The sequence below is a fragment of the Suncus etruscus genome, chromosome 4 (genome assembly GCF_024139225.1).
Source record: "Suncus etruscus isolate mSunEtr1 chromosome 4, mSunEtr1.pri.cur, whole genome shotgun sequence".
Taxonomy (NCBI): Eukaryota; Metazoa; Chordata; class Mammalia; order Eulipotyphla; family Soricidae; genus Suncus; species Suncus etruscus.
Genome location: NC_064851.1, coordinates 157,871,597 through 157,885,915, shown reverse-complemented (window position 1 = coordinate 157,885,915; position 14,319 = coordinate 157,871,597). Strand labels below are relative to the sequence as shown.

The window sequence follows — 14,319 nt, the reverse complement described above, 5'->3', positions numbered from 1 at the left end:
ATTTTCCGGCCCCAACACTGTGTCCAGGGAGAGGGTTTTCTATTTCAATTTCAAACCCTTCAGTTCAGGTCCACCTTTTCCTGTGAAAGGGGGAAAAGTCGAATATTTCTTGTCTGGGTGTTGCCAGAACACACACACATACAACACACACACACACACACAAAATAAAAACCCGATTAATATTGGGGAGTCGGTAAAAAGGGGGTTACAGGGACAGGTTGGAGAGTGAGGTGCTCATGTATTGTCTCCACAGTCCAATATCGGGTTTAAAAGACAATAACCAAGCCCCCCAAACGTACCCATGACTGGAAGCATCTTAGCCACTAGAAAAGAAAATCTCTTTTATCAGCACCGCCAGGACAACCACTTTTTAAAAGGCATTCAGCTGTCCTAAGGAGCTGAATCCAGTCCAGGAAGGTTTCCTCAAGTCTGTCATCCCCCCTTCTTTTTTTTTTTTTAAGTTTTATGACTCCTCTCTCCAGCTCCCCTCCCCAGTACAGACGTGTGTCTCTAGCCCAGAAAACACAGCAAGACTCAAGGGAGAGGGGGAAAAAAGCGGCTGCAAATTAACTAGCGGACCCAGCCAGCTCCAGAGATTTCAAAGCCAGAGCCTGGGAAGTTCTCTGAAGCTAGTTTCAGACTCAACTTGCTAAATCATCCTGATTTCCAAGTCGACTCCTCCTTTTTTCCAAGCTCTCTGGGCAATCTGGTTTTTGTTCCCAGGAAGGAACAAGGCAAGGGGGACAGCCTACAAACACCCCCTCTTCCTTCCCCTTCCCCTTCCCCACACGTCTCTCCCTCCCCTCCTCTCTTTCCCCACTCTCGGTGTACAATGTCCTTAAATATACATACACACATGCCTTTCGAGAGCGGATCTCGAGAGGAAAGACAGTGTTAAACACCAGGTTAGGTTAGATTAGCTAGCTGCCTTTGGAGGGGAAGGGGAAAAAAAAACACACCCCATCTAAACAATCCCCCCCGTATTTCCCTGCCCGACTCAGACTTGCTCAGCCTGCCTCGGTGCCACTGGCTCCGGGAGGAACCTGATGAAGACATACACTCAAGTGATCTGCGCCAACGTGGCCTCGATGACCGCAAATGAGTGTTTGACAAAGATCAGTTAAAACGGTTTTTAAAGGGATCAGCCCCCTTGTAACAGTTGTCAAGAAAAAGATACACACAGACACACAGACATCGCTTACCTTTAATCCTTTATCATTAAAAAAAAAATTAGGCCAGCAAATCAAAAAAATAAAGGATTCCCTTACTCCACCGGCAAAAAAAAAAAAAAAAAAATCCTGAGCCTCATGTTTACTTAAACACCAAATGATCAAGAAGGAAGCTACCAAAGAACACATCATCTCGGCCAGAATAAATCACTCGATCACATTATTCCACCTCGCCACCCCACCCCCACCCCCCCTTCTTTATTTTTTTTTGGCAAACGGACCAGGAGTCCTTTCTCCTCCAAAAAACGTGTCACTGGACAGCTGGAAGCTAATGTTTCACGTTCACAACACAAGCACCAAAGGGCTTTTTGTCTCCTCTGAGCCAGCATCGAGAAGAGTAGTCTTCAAAATAATAATAATAGCAACAATAATAATAATTAATAATAATAATAATAAAATAATAATAAGTAAAAAAAAGAGGCAAACACCAAGAAGAATAATTTAAGAGCGAGCGAGTCTGGAGCAAAAAGTTTGGCCAACTTCTCCTGCCTCCTTGAGTCCCAGCCTTAGGTCCCCGAGAGCTCAGCGAGTCCAGATGCCGGGGAGCGAGCGAGCTGGCGAGCCAACCAACCAACCAACCAACCAACCAAGCAACCAACCAACCAAGCAAGCAAGCAACCCTCCAGGCAGGCGTCCGCCAGGAACGAGCCCCGCAGAATGTGCTCACTCCGGGCTGAATTAGTGAAAGGGAAGAGAGGAGATGGAGAAGGAAGGAGACGGAGGAGAAGAAAGGACTGAAAATCCGGGCTGGATTCCGCCTGTTAGTCGGGAAGTGGCATTTTTTTTTCCACCCGTCCGGACAGATTTGCTTTCTGGAACTAACTTAAGAGGAAAAGGGGGGTCCGGGGGGCGGGGTGGGGGTGGGGTGGGGGCCGGGGGGGTGGGCTGGGAAGCGGACAGACTCTCTCTAAGCAGCCAACCAACCAACCAACCAACCAACCAACCAACCAACCAAGCTGCAGCCCTCGCTTGGGGCGGGTGGGTGAGTTGGGGGGCGAATAACGGGCGCTCCGAAGGGGCTCGAGTCTTGGCAACCTGCAGGCATGTGTCACTCGCTGGCCTGTCTCAGGATGTAGGGGAAGGAAAAGAGGGGAGCCTAGAGAGTGCCTAGGAAAGGTCCCCGAGCTGGGGCTGGGACTGGGACTGGGACTGGGGAGGGGAGGACTAAGCTGTCGCTCAAGCCAATCGGGGGCTCGGTAATTGGATCAAGAGCCCGAAAAATATTCCTTCCTGCCCCCCCTTTCCGACCCCACTATCAGGCGACCTTTTTCCAGGGGACACACACACACATACACACACACACCATTTAGAAGTCGCTGCCAACGCTATTTCTTTTTTTTTTCTCCCTTCTCCTCCTCCTCTTAGGCCCACCCCCCTGCAAAACTAAACAGCCCCCCAAACCCAATCTCCTCTGGGGAGTCAGAGGGGACCCCCCCCCCGAGCTGGGCCTGGTATTTTTAATTAGCTGGCGTTGGTTGGGAAGAAAGCTCAAAGCCCTAATGAATTGTTGATGGCTCGCCAGCGGAGAGGCGCTGGCTGGAGCGAGAAAAGTCGGGGCGGCCCGGAGGGGTGGGGGGGTGGCGAGCAGCGACAGACCAACCGCCTGAGAGGAGCGAGGTGGCCCCGGTGCCAGCCTTCGGCGGCGTCACGTGAGGATCAAGGCTCAATGGGTTGTCGTGAGAACAAAAATGGTGACAAGCGTAGCAAGGAAATACTGATCTGGTCTTTAAAAAAAAAAAAAAAAGAAGCTGAAGCTGAAGGTCTCCCCCTCCTCCCCTGCTTGCGAGCCCCCCAACCCAGCTCACCCCACCCCACCGTGGGCGCAGCGACGGGTTAGGAATGCCAAATACTTCTCGGGGGTTGGGGGATCTCGCAAGTTCGCAAGGAGCAGGGGAGCCCGGCAGATGTTTTCAAGAAACACCTTATAAAGCTTTCCTCGATTTATCTGCAATTTGTCGGCCTCCCCCAGGGGCCAGGGATCCCTCCCAAAGGGAAGCTGGGGAGGGAGGGCAGAAGGCACCTTCTGAGCTGGCTTGGGTTTTTAGGGACCCCCTCCACCCCGTGTCGTAGACAAAGAAAAAACATTTTGCTAGCTCCCAAGCCGGGTCTGGTAAGAAACACACCATTGTTAGTATTTGTGGGTTTGTTTGGGGTTGGATGGGGATTTCCATTCCCTCCCCCCAAAGAGTGCTTTTGCTGTTTCCTTTCTTATTTCTTGAAGAAAATGGGGGAAAAAATGGTCATTAGGACAATTATTGCATGTAGTTGGGCGACTATTCCCTTGTTTGATATTAAATTATTGGGCACTGGGATGTGACAAGGAGACAGTAATAGGTTCATTCTGTCCTTGCCTCATTTTTTTTTTGGGGGGGGGCAAGCTCGGTTTTTGGAAACAGGGTCTCTGCCCAGCAAGGAGGGGAAGGGGAGTAGTGGTGTGGTGAGCTAGAAAATGGACACTACAGATCAGGGTATGTAACTGTGTCACTTTTGGTCTCCTTGGGGCTGAGCCCCCAAAGGCAATTCCCTTCTCTCATCACCCCTACAGCCCAGTCAAGCTTCATTGCTGTGAAGTTCCAAAACGCTTCACCCTCCGCTGCCTTGCGTCCCCCTTGTTGGGTGGCTGTTCTCGAGGCACAAGGCAAAGCCTGGAAACTCGCTCCTTTATCAAGGCATCCGACTCCTGCACATTCCCCTGCATGAAGGAAGGAAGTCCCCGCTAAGTGCTAGAGAGAGAGACACACACCACGCAACCGTAGTACTTACGGTCTGTATTGGATCGAGTTGACCTTTTCCTTCTAACTGCATTGAATGTGTTTGGCGGCAGCCGCTTTATTTTGGAAATGACAAGCTCTTCAAGAAATGTTATTATGAAAGAAGATGGACCTTCAACTGTCACAGACCGTCCTGTGTATTATTATTATTATTATTATTATTTTTTGAATCAAAGCAAAAAAAATGCAAAAGGAAAAAGAGAGGAAAAAAATCCCCCTGGCGCACACACACGAGCAGCTTGTTCTGCAACACTGAAATCAGGACTGAAACATTACACACACACACACACACACACACACACACACACACACACACACACACACACACACACACACAGAGGGGGAGTGGAGCGAAAGGAGCTCTCTCTTTCTCAGCCACTCTCTCTACCTGCAAGGGACTTTTCTTTGTTCCCATTGCCCTTTCGCACCGGGCCAATGGGAGCTCAGCTTTTATGCAACGGGGTGCTCTGATTGGCTGGCTGCTTTCTGGGAGCTACTGTGGGGGTTGAAACCTACACGAAACACACACACACACACACACACACACACACACGCTGGGAGCGAGTTGGGTTGCAATGAGGGGTGGAGACAAAGCATTTTCTTTTCCAACCAGATTTGGGGGGGTGAGAAGGGGGCAGGGAAAAAAGCGCGCCCGTCTCAATTACCACACCATTCACATCCAAGCCTTATTTATTAAAACCCAGCTCAAACAGGCTGCCGGGAGAGAGAGCGGGGGGGGGGGGGTGGTGCCGGTAAATACACGTGTGATTGCATGATCTTGGGGGGGGGGATAATGTCTGGGATCGCTCGAGGGCCTGCAGAGGAACCCAAAGAAAGGCACCACCGGCGCTGGGCAAGGAGGAGAAAGGGGACCCCCCCCCCCCCGGCTGGGCTGGAGGGGTGCAAAGGCCTGGGAGCCCTTTGCTGGCTTCTTTTTTCCTAGGCTGCTGCTCCTCCCCAAGGCAGCTTCTGGCTCTCCAATCCCCCACCACCACCTCTTTGCCCTACTTCCAGTTTCCAAATCCCCACCTCGTCCTCCCTCCCTTCCTCCCTCCCTCATTCCCAGTGTGTGTGCGTGTCTCTCTCTCATTTTACTCGCTGATTAAATAAGAAAAATCGATCTGGGGGTACAGGCGGGGGTGGGGAAAGGAGTAACCCTTTTGTTTCCAGTCATCTGGGCTAGGAGTACTCAAGTGTGAAGGCTGGCAAACCGTTGAACCCACACACACCCAGGGGAAGGAAAGGAAGGTGCCTTCCCTCCTGTATTCAGCCAATCTTTTTGCTACCTGGCAGTCCGCGGCTCCGAGCAAAATGAAAAGTAAAATGAGATTCCCAATCAGCCAGATTAACGCTTCCGCTCAGCCTCATTCTTTTTTTTTTTAATCGATTTGTGGGAGACAAATATACTTGGGAAGGTTACTTTCGCAACCTTAATCGGCCTTTTTCAACTAACAGATTGTCACGTCTCACCTTCCCCCATATTCTTAACACTTTCTGGAGGAGAAAAGCTGTCAAAATGTTTTGAAGGTCATACCTCACAATCCATGAAGAATAAAGAAATACTTTAGAACTTACTCTAGGACAAATGCTAGTCACCAAGTTAATAATGGGACTGACTTGGCATGATAAAAGGGTAACATGAAAGACAAGTTAAGCTCTGTATTGTAATAGCTAATAAACTGAAGCCAATGTAACATATATAAGGTATATATGTATCAATATATACATACATGTTTAAACCTTTCCGAATTTTAATTTCTCACCATTATTTTCTATTGCTTTTAAGAGCTTATAACAGAAAACTTAGAAGTCAAAGGTTGCTCTAATTTTAATTGAAATCATAATGGTGTATCTTTAGAAGCCAGTACTACTGGGATTGTAATCTCCACAGAACTACAATTTAATAAGAATGTCTTACTTTATGTGTATGAGTCAAATGGATATACCAAGTGAATGAATGCTAGTCAAAAATACCTTACGACCTAAAGATTCATTGATGCCTTTGGGAATCAATAAAAATATTGATGTCACATGTTCTAAGTAATGACTATTGACTCGTGTTTGAGCTTTCGATACAATAGGTCATTTTTAAAAATTACCAATTAGTTGTTTCACTACCCTAGATGAACTAGATTTGCAGCCACAAACAAAACAGCCTTTCGGGAACTATAAAAACTAGCAAAATGCATTTCAAGGTGGTCCTTTGATATCCCAACTTTAGGGTATACTCATATCAAATTGTACGTTAAAAAAATAAAAGGGGACAATTAGATATCTGAGAATCACTACACCTCCAGTTTGACACCAACATTGACTTTCTATTTTTCAATGTGCAGTTTACCATTTGTGTAGGTAGCATGCATAAGAAAACAGCACCATATGGTGATTTTTCTAAGTGCTTCTTCCTCAAGGACCAGATCAGTCGTTGGCTTGATACTTTCCATGCCTATGGAGTAGTATCTGCATTTCAGGTATTAGAAAACTCATCATCTCTGTCTGTTTGGAAAAGCTAGTGATGGCCACTTTAAAAATCGGACTTCAGGGCCCGGAGAGATAGCACAGTGGCGTTTGCCTTGCAAGCAGCCAATCCAGGACCAAAGGTGGTTGGTTCAAATCCCAGTGTCCCTTATGGTCCCCCGTGCCTGCCAGGACCTATTTCTGAGCAGACAGCCAGGAGTAACCCCAGAGCAACGCCGGGTGTGGCCCAAAAGCCAAAAAAAAAAAAAAATCAGACTTCAAAAGGCATAGAAGATCAGATTTACTGAAGTTAGAAAAAGATGAAACACTCTTCCCGTCTCCCTTGGTAAAAGTAAGTCACAGGGCTACAGCACAAAATGCATAACTAAAACTAAAATTTAGTTGTTTTTTGTTGTTGTTGTTTGGGGTTTACTCCTGGCTGTCTGCTCAGAAATAGCTCCTGGCAGGCACGGGGGACCATATGGGACACCGGGATTCGAACCAACTACCTTTGGTTCTGGATCGGCTGCTTGCAAGGCAAACGCCGCTGTGCTGCTGTGCTATCTCTCCGGGCCCAAATTTAGTCTTCTTTATGCTTGAATAATCTAATCTATCCCAAACTTAAACAAACAATCCTAAATTTTAAACTCTTTTTTATGAGTCCACTGGTCAAAGATAAAAGCTAATGCTGAACTCAATGGCAAATGTAAGCCAGATTTTGGATAAAGCATTTTTCTGCCCTGCCAACATTGTCATACTTATCCTACCTCACTGCCTACCCTTCTAGTTCTTCAGTCTAGGCTATAGGGGAATTGGTACCCAGGCTTTACAGAATATTTGGTTAAGCAAAGGGATAAATCAAGAGACATCTCAGGACTGTCAACCAATTGATAAGGTAGTGAACCACCACATTAGATAACTGAAGCTACTTGTTCAAGATTAGAAGCTTCTACATTTTAGAGAAGAAAATGTTCTTTATCAGTAGTCTTAAATGGAATAATCTTGTCCTAATATCTATATGCACACTGCTGCTAAAACATTTCAGATACTATGTGAACTTTGAAATCTTCCATTTTAAGTCTCCTCATCAGTGATAAAGTAGACAAATGGAATTGAGCCCATAAAGAATGGTGGTTTTGGAAGGAGTCTGAGGTCAAGGACTGTCTACAAGATGGAGGAAGAAAGATGAATACAAAGTAAGGTGCTTGACTAGCATGGGGCTGGCCCAGGTTGGATCCCAAGTCATCTGAACCCTCCAGAAGGGATCTTTGGTGTGGAGCAAGAGTAGCCCTGAGCACTACTCTGTGTAGCACAAAACTGACAACAATGAAATAGTATCCTACCCTATTCTGCCCTTTGCAAATACTACAGATTACAAAAAGATTTTAAAATTCTAGTAGAAGAATTTTACTTTCTTCCTAAGGCAGAAAGATCAGTGTTAAGAAAACCAGAAGCTTCAAACATGAGCAGAGAAACACGGTGGTCTTTGATGCCTAAGTCCTCTGATTTATGCTCTATTACTAAGAATGACAAATCAGGGCCCAAGAGATAGTACAACAGGCCAGTAATGTATTTATTTGCCTGGCACACAGCCCACCCAGGTTGATCTCTGGTCCCCTGAGTCCTACCTGTGATCCTTGTGATCCCTGAGCACAGAGCAAGGAGTAAGAACTCAGCATTGCCAGGTGTTGCCTAAAATAAACAAAAACCACAAATCATTTGGGTTTTTATTTCGGAGAGATTGTCTACTTGGGCTTAACATCTCCACATCTAAGCCAATATTAACTATGAAAGCAACTCCAGAGGAGTTGGGAGGTAGAGAAGAAGGGTGGAGGAAACAGTGAAAAACAAAATTATAAAAACAGAATTGACCTGGAATGAAACATATGCGGGGAAGGAATATGATTCAAACACAATTTTAAGAAATCTTTCTGGCAATTCAAGCACCAGGATAAAGATTCTTGTCTGCCTAGAGTTGCTGATGTACAGGCTTGCCTCTGGGCAGCATACAGGTGACCTGCCTTGAGTTCCTAGGACTGCAGAATGGGTGATTTATTAAACACCCACACAAACATCAAAGGGCATCACTCTGTTTCTTAACAGCTAAGAGTCTTACTTCCTAGCTACTAGAAGAGACCTTCCTGGGAACATTCTTTGCCTTTCCAGGAATGCATACTAAGTTTCTGTGTTTTGGGTTTTTTTTTTTTTTTAAACAATATGCATCTCCAGATAATTCACCTAAAAGAGGTAGCATTTCAAGGTTGGACAGTTAACCTTTTTTAGCAATATGCTGAAATAGTCATTGGAATAAGCGCATTTACAAAAGGAAACAATACAGTTACTAGAGCAGGCAGGGAGTCTAGGAAAGAAAGACTTTGCCTTGCCTGCAGTCAGTCTGGTTTAGTCCCCAGCAACAGGTGGTAGTAAGGAACCCTGGTGATAGTAACAGGTAGTTACTATAAGTGGTAGCCTCCTAAACACAGCCAAGATTGTCCCAAAACAAAAACAAAAGTACACATAAGACACTGATGGTGTCTAGCACACCACTGAAACTTGTAAACATGTTTAATACATGATGTTTTAATGTTCACATTGGCACACACTGTCTTCTATTTTTATTTTTGGGGGGGGTTTTGGGTCACACCCGGCAGTGCTCAGGGGTTACTCCTGGCTCCAGGCTCAGAAATCGCTCCTGGCAGGCTCGGGGGACCATATGGGACGCCAGGATTTGAACCAATGACCTTCTGCATAAAAGGCAAACGCCTTACCTCCATGCTATCTCTCCAGCCCCGACACACACTGTCTTAACTTTTTAGGTCACTTCTCTGCCCACTTAGCTGGTCTTCCATTTAAATCTAGAGAGCCTTACATCCAAAGAGAATAACAGTGGTTTTGAAAACTATTTGTGACGCCAGTTGGGTTCGCTTATAAACACTTGGAAAGGATAAAAAAGCAAAATTTCTCTGGTCTGACTTAAGGCTACTCTGAATTTTAATCATAAATAAATAGAAATAGAAGAAGGCACTTCTCCTCAGACTGGGATGTATATTCCCATGTCTAAGTTTAAATTCAAAAGAGAAAGCAGTTTATGTGTCTGACCCTTGTAAGCCTGGCAGCTCTAGAGAACAGAACAAAATACTGCAAAGCCCCATTCGTTTGTCTACTCCTCAGACTGAGAAAACTGCAATGTAGGTCAGTGTTAAGTGTCTGAAATCTTACCTCTGCTTGGCTCCAGCTCTTGTGGTGTGGTGTGCACCACTGTATCTGAACCAGTGCCCAAGTTAGAGCTGTAGATCAGTTAGCAAAGCAAGGCAATTTATATTGCATGTAATGAAATCATTTCTGGAAAAGGATTTTTTCTTTTATGCCAGTGGAGATTTGGGTGTATAAAGAAGATCAAAACACAAGCTACTTAAAAAAAAAAAAAAACACTACTTATTGGAGATTGCTGTTGCTGGTTTTATTACAATATGTATTTTACAGATTTAGGTAATAGCCCTGATTTTTCAAATCGACCTCTGTTTAGACATGTTTCACTTTGGGCTGTTTCTTGTCTGCGAAATTACAGTCATTTGCACGTTATTACAGTGAGTAGGAGACAGATTGTGTTTAGTGTGGGGTGGGGGAAGGGTTATTATGGGAAGTGATCTGCTATGGTCAGCACATAGTTTCAGCCTGAAGAAAATTGCTTCTGAATGGCTGCTCTGTTAGCTAGCCAAGGAATGGTCACTGAAAGAGACTGCAAAGTACTTCTGCTTAATCTGCATTATAGAATAATTCTCATTTCCAGAAAGATGGCCTGTGGAAAGATGATTTTAAAACTACCCATACAATGTATGGGTAAAATGCTGTCACTAAAGTAGAATTTAAAAGGCATAAGTCCAGTGTTGTCATTTTTCTATGTGAATGCTTAATAACAACATACAGAATGAGACACACCACTACCAAACTGAGAAGAATCAAAGGAAGTAGGGTACAACTCTTTTTGTCTCCTTTTCCTTCCTAGCCTTCCTTTCTTTGGCTCTCTTTTGTCACTGAAAAAGAAATCCCCATAATTTAAGGATAGAGGACTTTTACGTAAATACAAAAAATATGGGACAGTAAATGCATTGAATAGTGCCTCGTTAGTTTCACATAACTATTATTTAGGGGAGGGTGGCGTGGGGGAAACCAAATGTAACTTCTTTCTGGAAAATAGCAGAATCACTTTTTACTTATTTACTTTTTACTTTGGGGGGGGGGGGGGGCTATGCATAGGATCCAACCTCACATGCAGCTGTTCTAGCACTGAATCACATTCACAGTCCCAGAACTGCCTTAACTGTGAAAGGATTTCATATACGTTTGTGCTTAGAATTGAAGGATTTCCCCCACACATACTTTTGTATGTGCATATTTCACAAGATCAACAAATTAATAAAGCAAAGATAGTTATCAGGAATGGAAACCACAGTCTAATTTGTAATTTAAATCAAATACTTACAAGTCTCCTAGGAAGCCTTAACATATTTGGCTAGGAAAAGTCAGAAGACTAAAGTTTATTTTAAAGAAAAATAAAGAGGACCATTATATCCAGCTCCCTTTAGCTCCTGAATATCACTTTGTTGTGAACAACTGTGCTGCTTTTGTTTTCAAAATAAGCTTTCCTAAAGGATGAATCACTACAATCATTTGGAGAATATGCAATAAACAACAGAAAGCCAGAGAGAGTTGTTTTGCTGTTTTCTCAGTAGAGCATTTCCTCCTTATCTTCTCACTGCTCAGCTGAGCCTCAGTCCATCAGCCAATCATCATTATGGAAATATAGTTCTCGGTCTCCTGATTGGTTGACGTCTGGGCCCTTATATTAAGGATCTAATAGAGCAACAGGACCTCATGTCAAACTGCTCACTCAACTCCATCCACCCAAAAGATTTTAATCACCTTACCTTTTCCTTATCTTCCATCTCTTGGTCTCTCTTCCTGTTTTGTTTTTCTTTTTAAGATTCTTAAAATCATCGAGAGAAGCACCTTGGTTGGAGTTTTAAACATCTTTAAAAACGTAATTGGGATAGAGATTTAAACATAGAGGGGGTATTAAGAATAAATTTTAATGTACAGAAACATTTTTCAAGCATATATTAAGGTTTTCTAATTATTTGTTTTTTCTTGGCATTTTCTTGAATTTTAGAAGAATCCCACAAAAAGTAAATAAATAAAATGTTCTAACATATGCCCTAATTTTATAACCTAGACATTATTAGATTCCAACTTTAATTTTTTCCCCAAGATTTTGAAAATTTAGAAGACTAAAACACATTTAAATTCATATTGAAAACTACACCTTTAGGTGCAGAGCAGACGCTATATTTTCTTTCATAGTTAAGACACTGCATGCATAATTTTTTAAAATTAAGTATATTTAAAAATTTTATGTTTTATACCAAAGATCCATGAATATCCAAAGGATTAAAAGCTCTCCCAAACTTGGGGCCGGGGCGGTGGTGCTAGAGGTAAGGTGTCTGCCTTGCCAGTGCTAGCCTAGGATGAACCGCGGTTAGATCCCCTGGTGTCCCATATGGTCCCCCAAGCCAGGAGCAACTTCTGAGCACATAGCCAGGAGTAACCCCTAAGCGTCACCAGGTGTGGAAAACAACAAAATAAGGGGCCGGTGAGGTGGTGCTAGAGGTAAGTTGTCTTTCTCTTTCTTTCTTTCTTTCTTTCTTTCTTTCTTTCTTTCTTTCTTTCTTTCTTTCTTTCTTTCTTTCTTTCTTTCTTTCTTTCTTTCTTTCTTTCTTTCTTTCTTTCTTTCTTTCTTTCTTTCTTTCTTTCTTTCTTTCTTTCTTTCTTTCTTTCTTTCTTTCCTTTCTTTCCTTTCTTTCTTTCTTTCTTTCTTTCTTTCTTTCTTTCTTTCTTTCTTTCTTTCTTTCTTTTCTTTCTTTCTTTCTTTCTTCTCTTTCTTTCTCTTCTCTCTCTTTCTCTCTTTCTTTCTTTCTTTCTTTCTTTCTCTCTTTCTCTCTCTTTCTCTTTCTCTCTCTTTCTTTCTTTCTTTCTTTCTTTCTTTCTTTCTTTCTTTCTTTCTTTCTTTCTTTCTTTTTTTCTTTCTTTCTTTCTTTCTCTCTCTCTCTCTCTCTCTCTTTCTTTCTTTCTTTCTTTCTTTCTTTCTTTCTTTCTTTCTTTCTTTCTTTCTTTCTTTCTTTCTTTCTTTCTTTCTTTCTTTCTTTCTTTCTTTCTTTCTTTCTTTCCTTCCTTTCTTTTTTGTGGTTTTTGGTTCACACCCAGCAGTGCTCAGGGGTTATTCCTGGCTCCAGGCTCAGAAAATGCTCCTGGCAGGCACTGGGGACCATATGGGATGCCGGGATTTGAACCGATGACCTCCTGCATAAAAGGCAAATGCCTTACCTCCATGCTATTTCTCCAGCCCAATATATCTCTATTTGCAAGATGTGCTTCAGACTCTGTTGAACATATTAAGATTTTCTTATACACTACCAGTTAAGGAAGAAAAATACTATACACAAATACAAATACATGAAATATAAATAAATATAAATACAGCATTTCATTGCAGGTATCCTAATGTTAGAAGAAAGAAAAAATGCTTTATTTAGATTTCTTTATTGACTTTTTTCTAATCAAAGAAAGGTCTAGAAATAAACCAAAGTAGCAACACACAGTTAAAATTATTATATAATATAAGCAACATTGAACAGAAGTACACTAAATGAAAGAAAAAATGTTTAATCGCTTCACAAAGAAGAAAATGGCTGAGATTAAAAAGAGCATTGAGGAAGATAAAAATCATGGTAACGGTTACTATGCTTAACAAATAGGATATAATTTTTGAAATAATGAGATTATAACACAAGGAGTCACTGATAAAACTGTTACAGCAGAAACTGGATAAATCTTTCAATAGAATGAGATTTAACTATCACTGTGAGAGAAATATTTAATTAGAAAAAGGAATAAAATAAAAAAGCACTGTCTCTGTCCTTGCTTTCATTACTGAAAGTCTAGTGATAAGAGAAGAAAGTATTTCTAAGACTATTATGAAATTATGGACATACTTATCATTAATTATAACACTAGCTGTTTCAAGTCCAAATGTATGGCCTATCAACCTTTATTGTACAAACTAGCACTAAACTATGCATTTTACAAATATTAAGTAATTTTCTGTGCTTACATTTGAGCTACTATTTCAGCAAACTACCATTATTATATGGTTGTTCCCCTTTATACAGGGGATTCATTCTGAGATCCCTGGTAGATGCCCACAAATTCAGATAGTTCTGAACCCCCAAATATACTAAGCTTTCTCCTATACATACTGACTATAAAAGTTATTGTCTATTGGGCACAATAAGAGAAACTGCTATTACTGAAATGGAACAATTACAAGACTATTACGTAAGTCATGCCACATGAATGTGCTTTTCCTTCAAATATCTTATTGTCCTGTACTCACCCTTCTTATGATGAGGTGATGTTGAGAAAAGACCTGAATGGTTACATGATGAGATGAAGACAGCAAGATGACAGAGCCATTGTGACATAGCATTAGACTACAACACAGTGTGGATTTGCAGGACAAAGGGATGATTCACATCCTGGGGAGATGGAGTGGGACAGTGCAAGATTGCATCATGCTCCTCAGAATGGCTTGCAATTTAAAACATACAAATTGTTTGTTTCTGGAATTTTCCAAGTGAATTCTTTAGACAAGAGTTGACCCAGGATAACTGCCAAAAATGAAACCATAGATAAGGGGGACTCTTGTACAAGGTTCACAAAAAATACCAAGAATAAGAAGTCATCTTTGCTCCTGAAAGGTTTCAACTTACCTAGCTGAGATAAGCCACTTGTCAAGTTCAAACAGT

General features: G+C 42.4%; 1 long non-coding RNA gene across 1 annotated transcript; it reads right to left on the bottom strand.

Annotated features, from left to right (window-relative positions):
- Positions 1–40: 40 nt before the first annotated feature.
- On the bottom strand, positions 41–13,938 carry LOC126006497 (uncharacterized). Its single transcript, XR_007494856.1, has 4 exons — positions 13,908–13,938; positions 11,386–11,488; positions 8,086–8,149; positions 41–80 (listed from the first exon to the last, which is right to left on the bottom strand). It is a non-coding gene; the product is annotated as an uncharacterized LOC126006497 (long non-coding RNA).
- Between the last annotated feature and the right edge of the window lie 381 nt (positions 13,939–14,319).